Source organism: Tachypleus tridentatus, chromosome 9 (assembly GCF_004210375.1).
Source record: "Tachypleus tridentatus isolate NWPU-2018 chromosome 9, ASM421037v1, whole genome shotgun sequence".
Taxonomy (NCBI): Eukaryota; Metazoa; Arthropoda; class Merostomata; order Xiphosura; family Limulidae; genus Tachypleus; species Tachypleus tridentatus.
In genome coordinates, this window is record NC_134833.1 from 97,793,580 (window position 1) to 97,815,744 (window position 22,165).

Below are 22,165 nucleotides of genomic sequence, written 5' to 3' on the forward strand. Positions count from 1 at the left end.
TTGCAACTATTTTACATGTGGGGGCAAGGTCGTATTTAGGAGAAAGCCAACTGGGACATGGCCCAAAGTTCCGCGCCACAGAGTTCCACATATATTATTAAAATAAACTTTTATAAAAACAAAATTGTTTTAATATGAAATTTCCATTTATTCAAAATGAAGCAGGGCAGTTTAACATTAACCGCCATTTGCACTGACGCTAACAAAACAATAAGAAATAGTGGCGGAAAGTCCACAAACATCCACTTAGAAATCTGTAATAACACTTTTTATTCTTTGATAGATTGTTCAGGCAGAGTATATATTACGAAACTTTATAGAATGGACAGCAACTGAAATCGAAAGGCAGAAGACTTTCGAAACGTCGTCCTGTACACTTGTGTCTCCACAACACTTTATGTATGATTTGTATGATAGAGTTGAATTATTAATTGCATTGATAGTTTAAATATGTGAAACGTGATTTTTATGTAAAAATATATAATAAAATTATATTTTGTTTTGAATAAAACTGAGAGATTTTAGAATTACTTTTATTTTATTGCTGGGCTGTGAGGAGTAGTTGGATGATGCAACCAAAAAATCCGCAACATACTATGATGTACAGGGCCCTAGACCCACAATCCCATTCGGCCCAGATCCCCCATACCTAAAATGCAATGCCATTATTAAACATTCCATTACTACACAGTAACTTTTACCTGTGGGCGGTATTGCACTGTATTGTGACAGTTATAAAACTCATTATTGTTGCAGCAGTTTTCAAGATGTGAAGCGCACACATCTGGAAAGGGGGTTAGAGAGTCTGAGGGGGACAGCCTTTTCTCAGGAAAATCCAAAAATAAGCATGAAATAAATAGAAAATAGTAAAATAAATTTTTACACTTTAAATTTTTCCTGCAATAAAGCTTGGAAACCAGTGATGTACTGGATAGGTTCTACATGTGAACGGCACCGTACTATAACTGTTATAAAGGTCATTACTGTGTCGTAACTGTTTTATATATGGACAGTACTGTACTGTTACTGCTATACATGTAATTATTGTATTGTAACTGTTTTCCGTGTGGACAATTCTCTACTATTACTATTATACAAGTTATTACTGTATTGTAACTTTTTTCCATATGAGAGGTACTTAACTATAACTGTTATGCAGGTCATTACTGTATCGTAACTGTTTTCCTTGTGGATAGTACTGTACTATAACTGTTATACAGGTCATTATTATATTGTAACTGCTTTCTATGTGGGCGGTTCTGTAATATAAATGTTATACATATTATTTCTATACAGTATCCGTAGCAGTGCTGTACAGTAGCTTTTATACGTGTTGGTGCCGTATTATAACTGTAACTGTTATATGGTAGACATTATTTGTTTGATTTTCATATTCTTTTAAAGTTACACAAGAGCTACTTTTCATGGCTTTCCTTCAGTTTGAACAAGTCATAAAGTACCTATCGCTAGTTCTTAAGGTAATTTATCTTATACAAAGCACTTAAGCAGCGTAATTTTGCAGGAGTGGGACATGAACCAAAGACACTCAACTCCGCATTAGGACACACTAATCACTAATACCCAACCAGCCTGTATGGTGGGTATTGTACATAACTACTTGTACTGAATCTACGTACAGATGGTTCTCCTCCTTCTTAACAAGATCGTTGTTTCAGTGACAAACCAACTTCCTTCGAACAACAACCATGTCAATGTTGCCTTCCTTCCTTCCATGTACTTTCCTTAAACTAGTTGAGATTTTAAGTCTATATGTTCCAAGCACAAGCTGAAGTAGACCAAAACCACAAAAGTTCACGGTAAGCAATGAGCGACTTCACCAATGTGTTGTTCAATAGGGTTCCAGTTTCTTTGGTTATTTCTCTCATGAAAGAAGCTTTGATTTTAGAGTATGGCTTGAAACTTTCAAACTTTTCACTTATAAGCCATCATTCGTTTAAAATAATTGTTTAGTATCTTGTAAACAATTTCATAAGGTATTTCTAGCTTCATTGCAATGTCGTCTTTAGGTTGGAAGATTCATTTTCGTAACTATAGCCTTCGCTTTGCGGATGAGAGCGTTTCTCCAGGTGGGCTTGGAGGTTGTTTCTGATCCTTCAGTATGTTTTGTGTTAGTTTTCGACAGAAAATGTCTAATGTTCTTATGAACAATCGCATACCTCTCCAGCCACCAGGAAATTCACAGGTCCTGTCAGCGGCTTGTGTTTCTATGCTGAACTGATGCCTGTCTATTACTTAGTTCTATAATATGAAATTTCCAGGAAAACGTTATATGCGTTATCGTAACATATAATCCATAGGATAATTTATGTGTTATGATAACGGTAGACAATACTGGCTAAACAAGAAATCACTATATGCTGTATCAGTTATATGGGTAAGCTTCTATATAAATATATTAGTACTGTCTGTTTTCTGCCCATGTAACTATTTCGCAGGGTGTGGATTGGTTTTTATTCAAATTGGTACAGAGATTCGTTAGGTCTATGGAGGGGTACATAGATATTTTTAGTTTGAAATTTGCAGTTTTACGGGCGTTTTTTCTTTCCTCTACTTTGCCCTTGTTAATGGATATTTATCAGATCTGATATGGAGGTTCAATGTATGCATGGGGAAATATATACAAATTTTCAGCTTTACATTTTGCGGTTCTTATAGGCGTTTTTTTACTACTACTGCGCCCCCTGTTGATGGACCTACACTAAATTTAAAAATAAGGATTGTTGAATCCATGCGGAGATACATTCAAAGTTGCGGTTACATATTTTATGTTTTGCAGTTTTTTTGGACGTTTTTTATAATTACGTCTAAAGGAAACAACTTTTTTTGTCCCGAGATAATCTATTTTTATTAGTTATGAATGTAAGTAATTTCTGTCCAGAGGGCGGGTGCTCCAGCCGATAGATAGATAAACTTAATTTTGTTCAATCAAACATAAATACATTTGTCATCAATCTTGATTAACAATGTACACTAGATATTATTTACTTAAACTCAACACAATAACCGATAACGAACGTATAGGATAAGGTTTATTTTATAGTTCCATTTAATGACAGAAGTATATATATACACACACACTGTTTTTGTTGTTAAGAGCAAAGTCACACAGTGAGCTATCCGTCCAGTGCTCAACATAGGTATATAAACCCAGATTTTTAGAGTTATAAGCCTTCAGATTTACCACTGATCCACTGAGAGAAGGGGGCATTAGTATAGAACTTTTTAAATTAGAATTAATAGTCAGAAAAATATCCGTGCAAAAGTTATTTTTAGCATTTGCAGAATCAAATACCCAACTATTATCTATTCTTACAAGAAGGTCATTGATAGTAATGTATTTAATTATAATAGAATGTCAGATATCATAACACTAAAAAATTACATAACATTTTATCCTGTAAGTGCGAATGTACTCAGTCTAATTCATGCCCTTACATTTATTCTCCCATCGATCATGTACTATCAAGTAATTTTGATGTAACTAACAAAGATTAGTTAACTTTCACATGTTAACTGTTATTGGCTGTCTTTCGTTTTCTGACTTAATAGCATCTCAATTTGCAATTCATATATCAAACCGATATTCAGCCTCAATAATAATTAATTGCTCCCTGAAAGCTAAAACTTTCTACGCTGCATTTATAAGGAAGAATTTTCACGTTTTCATTATGATTCTTGATATAAAGTGTTATTACCAGTAGCTGATACTCGTCAAAAGCTTTTGTAACCACCTTATCATAATAAAAACACAAGTATACTGATAACCATCTTATTGTAGTAAATACAGGGGTACACTAAGATTTATTTACAAACATGTTTATTGTGAAACTTGAACATGTTGTCGGGGATGAAGAATCAAGCGGTGGTGAACATAATTTCATGATGATGAGAAACTGTAATGCCAGCAAATATACGTTTGCTCTGAATTTCACATGTTCGTTTTCATATTTTCGTGCTAAGCTACACATGTTTTGAAAAACTATTATAACATCGACAAAGAGTGAAGTGAGAAAGATTTACAAACTGGGATTACAAAGCTAATGTAGCGAGAAAGAATCGTGCTAAAGTGAAGCGGTTAGTCAGTAGACATTCTGATGATGTATTTAATACCGTAAATGAAAGCATAGAAGGTTAAATCAATAAAACGTTATAACTTTGAAAACAACTTACTCATGTAGTTATTACTAAAAAAAAGAATAATTGAAGCAAAAAATCGCCATTTATTTCGAGAATGTAAAATAAATAACAAATAAAAAAACCTTTTTTTTTTCCTAGTACAAAGTTACACCATGGGTTATATGCATTCTGTCCACCCGGAGAATTGAACTCCATAATTTAGCTTTGTAAGTCAGTAAGCTTACTGCTGATCTACAGAAGGACAATAAAAAAAAAAGAAAAACATTTTTAAATAATATTTCTTAATCTTCCAGTCAAGGAAAACTGGTTTTCAAATATTAAACAAGGAAAGTGTAAGCCAGGAAAGCAACTTCCTCGAAACAACGTTTATTAACATTCTATGTAAACAAAAAAAACGAGTGTTTTGTTTAGCTTATCACGAATTACTACTACCATTGATCATTAACAAAATATTATTATATGTAAATAAACATATTACCTTAAAAGTGCAATTAACTGGTTTATAGGTACTTCACTGTCACATATCTAAAAAGGAATACATTTTCCTGAGGTAAAACTTGGCACAAAACGCTAATGAAGTGAGCATTTGACATTTCAAATTATATACTTGTAATACAAACTGAGATATAAACACAAGCAAAGGTAAAGCCTTAAAATCCATTATGGACTCAACACTATCTCATAAAATTTTAAAAATCACAGCTTGGTCACTGAATTTACATCATATTTGTTACCACATGTAACGTAGTTTCTGAGCTCTTGTTCTTAACACAGAGTTTTCAATTCCTCATGCAAAATCACTGATCACACTAAGATCTCTTAACTTAACATCTTCCGTAATTTAAACAACAGGCTTTAAAAACATATCTGTCGGGATAGCTTTTAAGAGGCTTCCGGTCCACACCGGAAATGAAAGTGTCAATAGCTTCCTCAAGTAACTGAGTGCGAAGCAACACTAATTAGTACGTACAAGCAACTTAAGCGAGTGTCTCGTACATTAACACAACTGATGTACATTTTGACTGAAATTATTTAACACAAGAAGTACGCGTAAAGACCAGCAAATACAGATATTAAAATGAACCCTTTGTAATTTCAAAAGAACCCGTACGTTTCACCCGAGTCATCTTGTTGTGATTCGTATGTATTTTATGACGACGAACTAAGTATTTCACAATCATGTTGATGATGGGTATTATACCATTTCATTTCAGTGTGCGAAGACACAGTGCAAATATCTAACTAAACGTAAAAATACGGAATCAAATTTAACAGGTAATATTACGAAAACTAAGACTGACAATCAAAATGAACTGACTGTCCTAAAATAATTTGATATGAAAATGGTCCCCCCGCTAGTACAGCGGTAACTCTACGGATTTACAACGCTAAAATCAGAGGTTCGATTCCCTCGGTGGGCTCAGCAGATAGCCCAATGTGGTTTTGCTATAAGAAAACACACACACATGAAAATGGTGTTTTTTACCGACATGCAACGTTTCGCAGACGTATGAAAATGCTAGCTGTTTACGAATTATAGCACGTTAAAAAGTCCCTGTTGACGAATCTACACGTTACATTTCTTATAATAAGTCAGTGACATTAAAAACGTGAAGGTAAAGATGAATGTTAAACAAAAGCATAAAATCCATTATGGAATCAATTATATCTCACAGGGCCCGGCATGACCAAGCGTGTTAAGGCGTGCGACTCGTAATCTGAGAGTCGCGGGTTCGCATCCCCATGGCGCCAAACATGCTCGCCCTTTCAGCCGTGGGGGAGTTAAAATGTGACGGTCAATCCCATTATTCGTTGGTAAAAGAGTAGCCCAAGAGTTGGCGGTGGGTGATGATGACTAGCTGCCTTCCCTCTAGTCTTACACTACTAAATTAGGGACGGCTAACACAGATAGCCCTCGAGTAGCTTTGTGCGAAATTAAAAAATATATATCATAAAAATTTAAACATATAAAACGTCATCTACTGGAACATGAGACAAGCATCACCTGATGGGTATTTGTATATATACAGAATTTAGCATCACTACAAGAAAAGAAATAGTGAATATTTTAGAAATATTTTATTGAAATTATAAACGTGTTCGTATAAAACAAAAAAAAATCTTACTAACGAATATCCCATTCGCATTTTTACAATAGTTTTCAATTAGATATATATTAATTTTAACAATTATAGTCGAGTTGTTCAATATATGTATATTTATGAAAGCGTATCACATTTTCTTTAGTATAGGGCTTCGCAAATAAAGTATCTTTGTAGGATTGCTACCAAGTCTCACCAACAGTATCTCTATATTTTCTTGTTGTTACTTTTAGCCTGTCTTCATTTTTCAATTATATATATAAAACCAGCCGTTTTTACATATATATTTTTCTCTACAAGTGGATTTTCTCGTCATCACTGATCATTTTTCAATTGTTCGATAAGATAGTCTGCCTGAGGCATTTTATGTTGCTGACGTTGAGAAACGCAGGGAAGTTCCCATTTTCTTATCATCGCTCCAAGTAGAGAAACAATGAGCCAACAACATCATATACATGTAGTAGTTTCCGATATCTTTGGTCCACTCCTACGTAATTGCCTAAATATGAAAAGGAAGTTCCATGTGTTCAAGATTGAAATACGAGATATAAGAGGGTTAAGCATAAAGTAGAATACGTACATGGACAATACTACAAGCAATCAGTACCAAAAACGCTTCAAAACTGGTTCAATGGGTTCCAAACAACGACCTACTTAGTTTTTGTAAAAAAAAAAAAATGTATCGTAAGACTTTGATGCACATAAACACTGAACCATCTATTTCTGAACACAATGACAGACGATAACGATATCTAAACATTACAACTGAGGTCAACAGTACCTGAATATAATAAAATCAACAGTTGATCATGATAACGTACAACATCAGTACCAGAACACGATAACTGATGACAACAATGCCCGAAAATGTTAAATATTATCGACAATACTTTAACATGATAATTGACATGAATGCCTGAATATAACTGCAAAACTATGTGAATATCTTGAAAATCATTTATGAGTAACTTTAAGATTAAAACTTTCCAAGTCTATTAAACAAATAGGCTTAAAACGATTATGAAGTGAAACGATGGAAGTAACTTTAATATTTTTATGCGTAAAAATATTTCCCACGGTTTACTTGGTAAATATATCTTTTGTTGTTGTTACGACCCCATGATCTAGTAGCTTTGAAACACATTAGTCTGACCGAAAGTGTATTCATGTATCAAATAAAAATATCAATCAACTCAAAGTTTCCTCGAAACAAGTTCTCAGTCGGTACAATACACATTTGTACATATATATACATTATTTATCGGATTCGAAGGATCCACTGCACCTAGGCTCTTTCAAGCTTACGTGTGATTTAACCAGAATTGTACACAATCAAAACTGTGGAAAAGTGACGTGTGTTCCATGTTTCTTGTAACTTATTTCGATTTCACATTTTGCTATGTTTCATGACTTACATCTATTACGTAATGAAGGGTGAGCACCGAATTCGTAACCTGGTTTTTATTTTACAAAACAATAACAGAAAACTTGTTTTCTTCTGCAATTCACTTAGCAAAGTACAAGCTTGTTGTCAACGTAACACTAAATATGTTTATGTGTACGTTATGTATTTCCCTTAGCAACGCGACAGTTTAACTTGTTGCCAAAGCAATAACGTTTCTTTTTTTCACAGTTCCAAATGTATATGTTAAAAGTAGGAACGTGCTACTTCAAATGGAAGGTAAACAGTTAAACTAACAATCGGAGTATTTTATGAAATGGCGTGGATATTTTATTAACAGTTTGGCTCTGTCGTATCTCTTCGATTATTAGTTATGCTTTCGTATGCCAGCAATAAACATATTACGTGATAAGATTTTATTATTCATCAGGATCTCTACACACCTACTCTCAAATCAAAATCCTTTTACGGATAATTAGAATAAATTAATTGGTAATAACTTGGGCGTGGTCAAATACATCAATCAAAAAGGTTTGATCTCCTAAGTCCAAAACTGTAATAAGATATTAAATCCGTTAAGAGTCATTCTATGAGCCTCTATGCCGCGACTAAAAATTAACTTATTTTCAGTTTCAAAGGTAACTACCGTATGTACAACTGGCAAATATGTGTTTTAGTTTTTTTAACACATTATTTAACTCGTCACAAGCTATAATATATAAGTGCGTGAGAACTACTCGTTCGGTCAGCAAAGACGCAATTCATGAATTACTTATGTGCGCATGCACGGAAGCAATAAAGAAAATGAAATAGTAGCTCAGTGAATAAACAATGCTGAATTAATATGCCAAAACTGAAACAAAAACACTGAGTTTTAAATGAAGCGTAAAGACTGAGAGATCTAGTAGCCGGATGCGGAAATGACGCACGCAATAAATTATATCAATTCTAGCAAAGAAAACGTAGAAAAAAACTAGTGAAAGACGCAAAATATACGTGAAACACACAACGAACATATAGAAAGTACAAGTTAACTGGTACTGGTAATGTCACTTACTAGATATTTAATAATTTAGTTTTTGAGAAAAATAAAAAGTATTCTGGATACAAATATGCAATGCAATGATTTAGTTTAGAATTATAAAAAAAACACTTTTTTCTTAAGTTAACAAAATATTAATATCAAAACTATAAAAAATGGTGAGAAGTGTCTTCACTCAGAAGTTGAGTAGAAACTACCATACTTTTGGTTCTTTCACGGTCAAAGGTGATAAAATCGTTGAAAAGAATCAAATAGTATCTGAACTCAACTTTAGGTTACTGAAACCAAATATAACAATATAACCAAATATAACAATATCCAAATGATGTTTCTAACCCACTCTTTGAACTTATTGTTTGATATGTATATATATATATATACATAGAAACAAAGAGAGTTTAGTACCTAATAATAAAATGATTTTAAATATGCAAATCAGAAATTCACACTAAACCATAGCTTATATAAAGACACTGTAGAACGCGTGATTAAACACTACATTTTGATATCCTTTGACGCTTCATAAGTAGTGTGATACCATAAAAAATAAAAGCTTTTGAGAAAATATGTAAGAGCCTTTTCCGATTTAAGTATTCATATACTCAAATTATAAGAATGTGTGAAGACAGGGGATTTAGAACTTCCAAAACATAAACATCCTTTGTACTTAATATTTTTAGAAGATAAGAAATGTGGATCAACTTGGACTATCTGAAAAACGAGAATCTACAAATATATATTTATATTGACAGCAAAAGCAGTCCACGTGTGCCAGAAAACAGTAACTAAATAGTCTCCGCCAGGAAAAGGGACACAAGTTGCGTTTCCATAAGTTAATTCCGCGACACATATTTTCAGTATTCGCATATTTCAGTCTCACGGCTGCATGAAAACATACACGTCAAGTCATTTCAAGCAAAGCCTATGAATTGCTTTGAGATGGATTGTGGAAACGCGCGCCATAAAATTGTCGTTCTGGTACTCCTACACAAAATGTATTATGGAAAGCAATTGAAAAGAGTGATAAGCTTTGGAAGTAGCCGCTTTGCAATCAAGCTGTCGTCAATGGAAACTAAGCTGCAGGTTTATAATTGTCAAAATGTACAATCGTAAAATACAGCTTGGCTGGGCGTGGGTAAATGGATTGTAACGAGACAGTGAGGCCCCAAAATCTTTTTAATATAATGTACTCCACCTCTGTGTTATGTGTATAAACAATAGAAAAATCTGATTAGTATTTTAAACAACTGTCCTACTTCTCATTTTCAGATACAGTATTAGCACCCTGGCAAAACATACGTAAATATGTTTTAAGGCTGTTTAGAAGATATAATTAAAATTTTATTGGACACAACTGTAATAAGTGGTGCCACAAAATGTATGCAAGATCATTAAATAAAAACTTTTTTTTTCTGAAATATCTGACTGCAGACATAAATAATTCATCCTTTTATGGGATCGATTATTCCAGATAAAACATATCCGACTGATGCATAACGATTTTGTATAATAGTTCCATAGATGATCCAACTTATTAATTTTGGAGTTTTATTCCACTTAAGTAACAGTTTCTTTAATACAATGACTTCTTTCTAAATATGGTGGCCATTTTGTAATCGATTTGTTGTGTCTTAGTGAGTTTGTATGTTCCTGAATTCCAGTTTCTAGCGTTCCCCACTGGCATAATGGTATGTCTACAGACTTACAACGCTGAAAATCGGGTTTCTATACACAAAAATAGTTTTTGCGTAGCTTTGTGCTTAACAACAAACAGTTTCTAGTCACCTGTAGTATATACCAAATATCTAACATTACAACTAGTACACTTAAATTCATATATAACATGTTGTTCATATGGACTTGTTTTTATATTATTTAAAAAAATCGAATCACCGGGAGAACTGCCATGTGGTTATTAAACCATAGTCTGTCTAACAGTTTTACTGACGTGGTATTTCAGATTTACGGTTATTGTTTTGTTTTTCAACGGGGAGGAGCAAACAGCGTGTACTCTTCCAGGTAAGCCAGTACAAAAATTACATTACTTTCACTGTTAAAAGTTCAGAGAAATACATTTAAAATTTCATTGGATTTATATCAAATACATTTACTTTGTATTAGCAATCCAAAGTAGAGAGTTATGGCATTATTATACAATAGTACGAAGTTTAATAGACTCAAAAGCACTCGCTGTTCATACCGTAAAAGGCAATGTTTGTTTGTTTGTTGTTGTTCTTTTTAATTCAAATATTTGTACTTTTGTTTGTAAAAACGGAGTTTCCACATCACAGGATGGGTGTATCAGTGACTTTCTTTATTAAAAGGTTTGGAAACTACTTCGATTAAATAGAATGATGTCAGGCGAGACTTGATGAGATTGTGATCGATTATTAAGTTTTTAATGGTTTGTTTGTTTGTTGCTTCAGTTTTGTGAATATTGAGTTTATTTTTCACCCAAGAAATATCATAGATACCAGAAAATTATCAAGTAACTGTTTAGCGTTATTGGAATTAAGCATATTGTTAGTTCGTGAAATCGTGGAAGTATAAAACGTGCAGTAGGAGATATATGATGTTACTGTTGTCATTGAGTGGAATGGACCTAACATTATTTTTTACCAAATGACCAAAAGAGCCCATCCACCAAAAGAAAGTATTACAAAACCTATGTCAGAAGTGGGATTATTTTACTGAAGCTAAATTACAGCCTGAACTCTAAGATAACAACACATATTTGAAGTGAGATCAAAATTTGCTAGAAATTATGTAACAGTGGAAAACGATCAAAAATAAAGAAACGGGAATTGAAGAGAGGAAATACAAGAATGAAATATAAGATATACATTTGAATTGCAAATAAAAATCAATTTTAACGAAGACAAGATTGAAAGAGTAAAAGGAAGTGTACAAAAGGAAACTAAATATAAAATATCAAACAACTGACCTAACAAAGCCAGTCACACCTCTTTTTACTGACCTAACAAAGCCAGTCACACCTCTTTTTACATCAGCTCAAGAATTTCACCATAAACATCATTAATTATGCAATATCGAAAAGGAGAACCCAATTGATTAACACCTACGACTACTACTACACCATTTGTAACTGTAAGATACTTCCAAATGCATCAGTGCCTCATCAAATTACAAAATGTACCAGGCTAGCCCAAGCACGAAAACGGCAGACTGTAATGGAACGGTACCAGTAGAAACATATTAAAAACAGTTTGAATTAATGTCCAAAGTAATGAAAGGAATATTAAACAAAAAAGACTTTCAACATTTATTCTTATTTTAAAATACCAGTTTTAACAACACTAAGTAACCTTTTAACACAAACCATAACACGGTCATGCATTAGTGGCTGCCTTACCAAATATATTTGAACCGTTAAATCAAAAAGAAGTTTCTACAGCTATGTTTAGGATAAAAGTAAAAAGAAAGAATTGGACTTTAGCCGAAGTTGCCAAAAATATGTAACGACTTTTCAGATACTTTATCCAAATGATCCAAGTGAAACGTTGGATTTATTAATAGACAATCAATGAGTTCTAAAACAAATTTTGGAAGCAGTGATAATGTGGAAATGTGAGACCCTAAAGACGTCACAAGACTTTCCCAATTACTTTATCTAGATGCTCTACCTTAAATGATGAATTTGTTGGTTGTAACCAATTAATTGATGCCACATTTATCATATTAGACGTGAACTGGACTAAAACAAAATAGGTGTAGATTTTTAAAGAAATCTGTCAAATATATTCACCATATTAGATAGTGTGAAAACTTCATCTTCCTATGATAAAGATCTAAAAAAGCTCAAAAGATTAATTAAGACGATTGTTTATTGAGATTGAAAGAACTAAACCATAGAACAGAAGGTGTTTCAATTACAACACACACACAAAAAAACAAACAAATTCCTGAGAACTGGGCCTGGCATGGCCGAGCGCGTAAGGCGTGCGACTCGTAATCCGAGGGTCGCGGGTTCGTGCCCGCGTCGCGCTAAACATGCTCGCCCTCCCAGCCGTGGGGGCGTTATAATGTTACGGTCAATCCCACTATTCGTTGGTATAAGAGTAGCCCAAGAGTTGGCGGTGGGTGGTGATGACTAGCTGCCTTCCCTCTAGTCTTACACTGCTAAATTAGGGACGGCTAGCACAGATAGCCCCCGAGTAGCTTGTGCGAAATTCCAAAAAAAAAAAAAAAAAAAAAACAAATCCTGAGAACTGTAGACAAAACCCGTTGGTTGCTTAACTGTTTACTTAAGGTAGATAAACTAAACCTCAAAATAAACAATTCAAACATTTCAACTGTAACGCAAGGTACTGTAGACAAAAAATCTTTCAATGATCATAAAATTAAGCTACTATAAATATAAAACACACGAAATTGTGCAATTGGCAATGGAGTTTGAATAAACTAAAGTTTCATACAAAGAACTGAAAGCTTAATCCAGTCGTCAGATCAGATAATGTTAACCCTAGCTGAGTTAAGTTTAAAAGAGCTCAAAACGTTAATCACACAACTGTTTAATGAGAATGAAATAACTAAATCATTACTTTCGTAGCTGTGATAAATCAGTTAGTGATATTAAGCAAAGAGATGACGCCCTCAGGATGATAATAACTCATCTGCTCAATTTAAATTGTTTGAATAAACTAGTCCATAAGTCTGTGGGAAACACCAGTGGAACGCCTTGCAATATATTGATTTATACTAGTTCTGCTGCTACAAATGTTCAAACCAAAATAGGAGATAGCTTCCAGAGATGAAGCAAGGAAATGAACTGATGTTAACAGCAATTAGTCATAAGCTCCAAAAGGAGAAAAGCTGTAACTTGCCCTCACATAATGTGTGGATAATTGACTTCAAGGAGTCTATACTACGAATATACTTTATGTAAAGACATGGATATGAGGTTTGGAGTTTTGAAAAAAATCGAAAAAATGTAGAAGGTGTCTACGTTAATATAGGAGGGTGGAAGATGCATTTGATGGCTGCATGCCACATTTTAGTTTGTACTGTCTGCCTTTCATGATTCTCTTTTCTTGTGCTTTAAGTTGGATATCTTCATTATCTTGAGCTCTCACTAGAAGTTTTACATTCAGTTGTTTAATATTGTGTAATGTACAGAGATGTTTTGTCAGTCTATACAATTTACACATAACATGTAGTCCAAAAAGCTCTTACGTTCATTTCATTCTACCTACCTTTGTTCTTTTGTTGTTCTCTAGAAATAATTCCAACTACACCCACAGTGACTATTGTGGTAATGATGCACGTTGTGCAAGGTCAACGACAGCAATGTCCTTCATTTGTAGAGCAAATGACACCTATGTAGAATGAAGATGACCAATCACTCTCACTAATCACTACGAATAAATTTAATATTTCCCATTAAGTAAGAAACATTAGATTTAAATAGTACATGCAGAATCTCAAGTAAGTTGGTTCATGAAAAGTCATACTCAGGAAAGACAATATGTTGACCAATTAAATTAAATGAGATAAACGACCATTGTTCAAAAAGCAAGCGCACACAGTGTGTTTGTCCACTGATTGAAATAAAAATTGTTTTCACTTTGTATAACATATCACAACCAATCTACTTATTTGCTTGAAATCAGTTTGGTTAACTTCGTACTTTATTTTGTTGGTTCTCTTGGTATAAGGCAGACCTACCTAATGCTTCTTGAGAAAATCAGTTAACCTGAGAATACCACAAAATGCCATTCACCATGATCATCTCTGGAAGTACATTAGCGAGAAGACAGCCAACTCATTAACTTCAAAAAATTTACCAGAAATTAATTTGTGATGCCTAGATGACTAAAGACTAGTTTACGCTATCTTTTATCAAACTGGCCAAACAAGACCGCAACAAAGCAACACCTACTGTACACGAGTCATAAAACGAATATGTGCCCAGTATGACAGTTTTAGTTCAAACAGGTTAAATTGCTTTAGAGATATAATCATTTTACAGATCGAATTCCTCGTTTGATTTGCATACGTTTATTTGTTAGTTTGTCAATTAATGATTCCATACATTTCTTCAAGATGGGTATCAACATAAGCCCGTGTTCAGCGTCAGGCCCTGTGTTGACGTCATGAGACCAACTAGATTACAGCATCCAAAGTGTAAAAAATATAATCAGCTCAACTGTGTTGTGAAAGACGTCTTCATCAACTGTGATGTGAAAGACGTCTTCGTTGTCATACCCCACATAACAGACAGTTTTAAGATACATTTTGAACCTTTATTTCATTTAACAACAGTAGTTACTGACTGATATACATGTTTGGTTTGGTTTGTATTTCGGGCAAAGCGACACAAGGGCTATCTGCGCTGGCCATCCCAACTTAGCAGTAACAGACTAGAGGGAAAGCAGCTAATTACATCAAACGCCCCCCATGTAGAAAGGTCGAGCATATTCGGTGATGGGGAGTCAAACAAGCGCTTTAACCACCAGGTCATTGTACTAGCTCTCATACGTGTTTGAACACAATCAATTGAAATTGTCAGAAGTAACGAAGATGTTTCATATATATTTTCTGAAAAATAGAAGAAAGTTTCAGAGTAATTATCGTCTCGATCTTTGATTATTCTTCCAGTATAATAAATATGATAGTTTCTAGATCGTTGTATCACACACACGTATACAGCTATAGTTGTCGACGGTTACGACAGTTTGAATGTTTACGGATAACGCTATACGTAGCAGCTTCTTCCTTGGCTTGAAAGTAGACTCTTGTGGTGAAGAACAGAGGGAGGGGAGTAACGTTTATCAGCTGCATTTCTTTAATAAAATATATTGAATGTCTCGAGTAAGAAACGTAATATAAGTGTTATGACTGGGACCAATTAAAGGTGAGCAGGAGGTCCACGTGGTCTAGGCTTAAAGGGGCCTCAAATTCAATCACTTGTTTTTTGTTATTTTTATTTTGCATTTAGTTAAGTTTCGCAACTTGTGTTTATATGCCTCTCAATCAGACCAACATGTGATACACATTCTCAGCTTGAAACTACAAGTTACATATACATATTAAATACTTAAATTATATTTCAATTTTCTTTTGGACAAATGATTGTCTTATTTTGTTCCTTCGTGTGTCATCATTTTTTAAAAGTGACTCGGGCCTCCCTGAACCTCTGAGAGGGACAAGTTATGACATCATAAATATGAAACACAAAATATACACTAACATTAATATATTGTGATGTTTAATTAATCAACAATGTCATAATAAAAAAACGATGACTGTTACTCTTCCTGGAACGGTGCTGTTAATGAGGGTTTGTTTCACTTAAGTCAGCAAAAGAGCGCTCTTGCTCCAAGCTTACTGTAAGTAACTACACGATTATTTCATTAACATGTAAGAAAACAACATTTAATTTTTTATTTTCTTAAAACATAAAAATATGATTAATGTTCTATATAACATATGTTTAAAGTACAATTTTTATTCCATACATATGGATTAACTACCTGCAAAATAAATGGTTTTCAATCAGATATGAATTACTATTCATGGTGACGTTATCGGTAATTTATGCAAGCTAATATTAAGTAAGAATAAGTCAAAATCTGATTTACCCTTTGTAACTTACAGGTGGCTTACGTGCTGTAAGTATGAGACCATATTTTTTAAAGAAAAACACCAACAAATTAACTAGTTCAAATAAGTCCTTTGTAGTAACGTAACGTAGTTAAATGTTACTTTACAAAACAACGATGAAAACATTTCTGGACCAATTATACATTAAACACTAAAAAATGAACACGACTCACCCAAAAGTAATGGTAGTAAGAAACAACTGTTTCAACAAACGGTTCACTGCGTGTACTGTACGGTTGGCACAGTGTACTATTTGTCTATAACCGAAACATTACACATAAGCTCAATGTTTTAACTTTAGAGTTAAAAATTCGCCACATCCCAGTTATTATTCATTAAATTTTCCAAGCAAATTATGTATAACAGATAAATATACCAAGTAAAACTATTGATACTGAGACCGACAGACACAGGTTCCCATGGCAGTAAACCTGATGCGACAAGTCTAGACGAGGAAGTCCGCTGTGACGTCAGAAGAAAGAGGAAATAACCGTTGCACGTCAGATTAGGCTGGTAGTACTCGGTAAAGCATCTCAATCAGTAATAGTGCTTGACGTGAAACGATTTCCTTGTAAGCTTTGACATCAGTTGCGCTCATTTCTCTTAACGATTCGACCGAAAATAAAATGTATTTTGCTCAAAAGACGGAAATAACGTGTCATGGAGGAATGCCCACAGTGGCTGTTATTTCCTTCGACACGTAGGCCTTAACTGACAATATGATTATAAACAGTACCAAGGCTAAATTTCGTCATTTGAAGTCTCTAGAATTAGGACACCAGGAAAGTAATACAAATTTAACTATAGAAGCAACAGTTTTTCTGCTCCTATGCTGTAACTTCATACATGCTAGACTTTCATGCTATATAAGATTCAGTCTTCATACTTTAAAGGTGAAAAAACAAAAATTTCACTTATACATTTTTGTAGACCGTAATGTAATTTCCATTTCGGTAGGAAGAAATGACGCAACCTAACAAAGAAGTACAGGTGTTGGACAAAAAACAAACACTTAAAATGTACCCATTCTTTCCCAGATGTTTAAATCAGTTAATTTGGAATTCCATTGAACTCCTCGATTTACTTAAATACAAACAAGCTATATTTCTCATTAGTCTTTCAAAAAAGTGTTTGTTTGTTGTTGTTTTTTAATTTCCTTGTTTGATGCAAAAGGAATTTGAACCCGCGACCCTCAGATTACGAGTCGAACGCCTTAATCCACCTGGCCATGCCAGGCCCAAAAAAGAATGAACTACACTGACTTTCAAAGGGAACAGATTGTAAGAACACGATAAATAGGTGCTTTAGTGACCACAACTTCTGTGTTTTACAAGAGGAACAACAAGAAAGAAGTGTATAAAAAAAACTTGTGAAAGTTTATCCTCTGTAAATGTGTGAAGAGAGGTGGTTCATCTCTGACTGCCCGAGGGACAACCCTCCTAAATCCCCCATTTTATCGTGAACAAATAAACAATCTCTCCAAATATAATGTTTCTTACAGAGTATTATTTTCTTGACCGTGAGCTTGGCTCTTCAATAACTCTAAAATCTAAATTTAACCAAATTTGACGCATATTTAACAATGAATTTGTGCGGCACTACAACTAGAATTATAGGGTAATCCTAACGAGGGTTAACTTCATTTCAACCCACCACCGACTTTGATTCGTATGAAACTTGGTACACATTTGTGCCGTAAATTTCAGAATTTGCACTGCACTACAACTAGAGCTATGGGTGAATCTTTATAGGTGTTAACCTCAGTCACCTCACCCCTATAGACTCTAATCCAGACAAAACTTGGAATATATTTAATGCTTACGTCATACCGATTACACAGTAAAATATTTCATGACTGTGGCTATCCAAACTTTTGTATTTGCAAACGATTTGCTTTCTTCTATGAAGTCACCGGTACATCAATATTCGTGTTTTTGTCTGAAAATTTATCGTCAGCAAAACAAACAAGTGGTTTCTTTAGCGGTAGCAAGCTAACTTGTATAAAAGTAAACAGCAGATTGTCAAGGTCAAGAACATTGACCCATGTAGTAATCGTCACAAAATAACTATTGTTATTTAAAGTCCTGAGACATTTACAGAGTTACATTTGAAGTATGATATTAAATTATCGGATTTTACTTACATAGACAATCTGACAGCAAGTTATTCAGATTGACCGATTCGGATGACGTAATGAAATGTAAAAGAACTGTCGAGAGACGTTGCCTACACAAGGCCTACCTTACCTCACAAGGCCTAGCTTACCTCATTACTCTATAAACTTACAAAAAGATTTAATTACACACAGTGACTGTCGTCACACTGCCTCATATCAAATAAAATCAGTTTCATATAGTGTACTTTGGATATGAAAAAAAAATTCAAGAACATTTTATGTACTTTCTAACCAGTTTCGAACCTCACGGCCTGGGTCAACATAATAACCAATAAAATAAATAATAAAATAAATATAAAAGACCAATTTTACATTAATGGTCTAGTGGTCTGTGTTATGAAACGACTTGGTGTGTGTTTTCTTAAAGCAAAGCTAAATCGGGCTATCTGCTGTGTCCACTGAGGGGAATCGACTCCTTGATTTTAGAGCGGGGAGCATGAAGCGACTTTTTAAATTTTGAGTAATTTTGTAAAGAAACTATTTATGTGGATACTGTGAGTGCTAACTAAAGTATACTTTTGCTAATAATTGCAGCTTGGAGTGACCGGTTACAACCACTGACATTCGAAACACCTATGTAAAAATAATAATAATACTGTTTGTTGTTCGTTGTTTTGTTTTGTTTTGTAAATTTGGTGTCTAAGAGTAGAGTTGAATTTATGAAGTTGGTAACCTGTTGTTTTCTCAGAAAACGGCGCTCAATAAGAACGGGACAAGTATGGCCAGGTGGTTAAGGCACTTGACTCGTAACCTGCGGGTCGTGAATTCGAATCCCCGTTACACCAAACATGCTCGTCCTTTCAGCCATGGATGCGTTATAATGTGACGGTTAATACCACTCTTCGTTGGTAAAAGAGTAGCCCAAGAGTTGGCAGTGGGTGGTGATGACTAGCTGCCCTTCCCTCTAGTCTTACACTGCAAAATTAAGGACAGCTAGCGCAGATAGTCTTCGAGTAGCTTTGCGCGAAATTCAAAACAAACCAAACCAGTAAGAACGAATTACACGCCTAAGGAATCGTCATGAGTTCTGAGTCGGCAAACGATTAAACAGAAAACGCAATCTTCAACAAGCGTTGTAGTTGCGCTTAACATAAATATATAGGGTTGTAAAATTGTACATAATGTGAAAAGGTTTGGAATATATCATTGTTGTAATTCTATATGACCTGCATAATAGTTGATTAAAACTGAGGAATTAAATATTCTCATAAGAAACAGGAGAGAACACACGGTGTCACAAGAAACAGAAGAGAACACACGGTGTCATAAGAAACAGAAGAGAACACACTGTGTCATAAGAAACAGAAGAGAACACACGGTGTCATAAGAAACAGAAGAGAACACACTGTGTCATAAGAAACAGGAGAGAACACACGGTGTCATAAGAAACAGGAGAGAACACGCGGTGCAGTTCACAGATCGTGAGTTTTCTCAGGGTACTTCCGTTTCTACCCACAACATATTTTACGGCACTCTTGGATTTAATGATCCCAGTCACTAAGAGACATTGATAAGGATTAGTGTCTGTTTATCAAATGTTTGTCGTCTTGCTTCCTCTCAACGACGTCATCGGTTTCGATCTTCTTTATCCTGGCCATGTTTCATTTCTTCACTTTCCATTCTCCAATCTCAGTACTTCCTGTTAGCCATAGGACAATATCTAACCATTTTTTCTGAATAGAATTAAATAATTCACGAGTTTAACAATAAATAATCGAGATCGAGGCAAAGGGATACTAATGTTACTGAACACCACAGTTGGATAAGGTTTCTCTCCTTCAAAAACTAAATTCTTGTCACGAGATTTTCCGTTTGAAGTTCACAGTTAGAGAAGCTAGACAGACAATAACCCAACTTGGTAAGACACCAAACATACGACCATATAATGAATAGTGTTGGTTTGTCCATCAAAAGGTAAAACTAACCATGAAATGGCATGGAAACATTAAAAGACAAGTGCCATAGTAGGTTTATTAAAACTAAAGGGATAAAACTGCACATTAGAAGTATAACTCAGTGAAATGCTTTCAACTGAGTCAAGGGTAATATTGAAGTGTATTTTGAAAATAAACAATATTTGAAATCTAAAACGCAATTATACAATTATACAGTTCCGTTTACTTCGTTCTGTTAAACTATATTAATTAATCAAATGTGCTTGAGTAAGTGTGTGCATTTATAAAAGGAAGGTATATTGTTAAGTTTTCCCCACAATGATTGTGCCGTAAGTGTAGATTTTGTGCAGCACAAAATTAACACTAAACATATGTTAAGTTTCATAAAGATCAGAATTGGATGGGTGCTGAAGTGAAGTCAGCCCCTCACAAAGATTCTCCGTCACTTTAGTTGTTGAGCAGCACAAAATAACCCAAAATCTCCATGAAAAATGTGTCAAATTTGGTTAGCTTTAGTTGTTGTAAGAGAGAGAGCAAGTTTATGGGCCTGTTATTCTCACTATCTCAAAACTATTACGCAGCATATCTGACACATTAGCTTAACGAAACAAAATACTCAGGCACCACCTAGGAGAAACAATATCAAAGGTTATCACAGCCTTGCATTTATCCCACAGGTCTCCCCACGTAAACGTAGTTGTGGTTGGATGATCACAAGGAGTGAAAGAAGCCACCATGTTTTATGTCAACTTGTGTCCTCGAAGGATTGAATTTAATTTCTCGTCAAACTTTACAGGGCCTTGTAACTGCTCTACTGTAAAGAATTCAAGCAGTTCTAATAGCTAAATGTGGAACCACGTGCTATTAAACCCCTTCCACTACGTATTTCTATTTTTAGCTCCACTCCCATACATCATATAAAACAATAATGTGTCTTATCATATGCTTTAATGTCATATAAACTATATACATTTCTGATACACATCACATTTTTTAGAACTATTAGATGGATTTGTAACTCGTACAGATAATCTGTTTAGCTTTGTATGGACCCTCTATCACGTTAACCACTGAATTAAGTATCATCCTGTCTCTCCAAATTAAACAAATACAGTTTTAGGATTTTCTTTGGTTTACATCAGTAAGCGAATAATTTTCACAACCGATTTTAAAGCGAGCTGAGAAGTGAGAGTTGTTAAGTAATCTACATACATTTAATTATGTAAATCTAATTAATACATATGGCATGGCCGGATGGTTAGGGTCATCGACTCGTAACCTGAAAGTCGCAGGTTTGAATCTCCATCACACCAAACATGCTCGCCCTTTCAGCCATGGGGATATTATAATGTGCGGTCAATTTAGTTTGCGATTGGTGGTAATGACTAGTTGCATTCCCTCTAGTCTTACGCTCCTAAATTAGGGACGGTTAGCGCAGATGGCCTTTGTGTAGCTTTGCGCGAAATTCAGAAAAATAAACTAACTAATGAATAAAACTTGCTTCATCTAGGGAGACAATGAAAGAAATTACCGCATTCGTTATTGTTGCAACACCTTGGTCAACTTAAAGTAAATCAAATATGACAAAATTCAGTAGAAGGTCTGCTAACTTGAGAAATGGACTTAGAATGAAGTTTTGTAAAAATTCGGTCATATGTTCTGTGGTAAAATTGTTTTTGATGATGTTGTTTCTTAATTAAGCACAAAGCTACACAATGGGCTATCTGTGCTCTACCCACCACGGGTATCGAAACGCGGTTTTTAGCG

The 22,165-nt window shown here is 34.4% G+C and overlaps 1 protein-coding gene across 3 annotated transcripts in view; it reads right to left on the reverse strand.

Moving 5' to 3' along the window:
• LOC143225829 (ets DNA-binding protein pokkuri-like) overlaps nt 1-22,165 on the reverse strand; it is a 39,928-nt gene that overhangs the window by 12,987 nt on the left and 4,776 nt on the right. Inside the window, exon 2 of one of the 3 annotated variants that reach the window (XM_076455899.1) lies at nt 13,918-14,040. The exons of 1 other annotated variant lie outside the window; for it this stretch is intronic. The gene's annotated coding sequence lies outside the window, so the exon portion shown is untranslated. Of the gene's footprint in view, nt 1-13,917; nt 14,041-16,500; nt 16,962-22,165 lie in introns of those variants that run through there. One more of the 3 variants, XM_076455901.1, reaches the window with a different exon arrangement.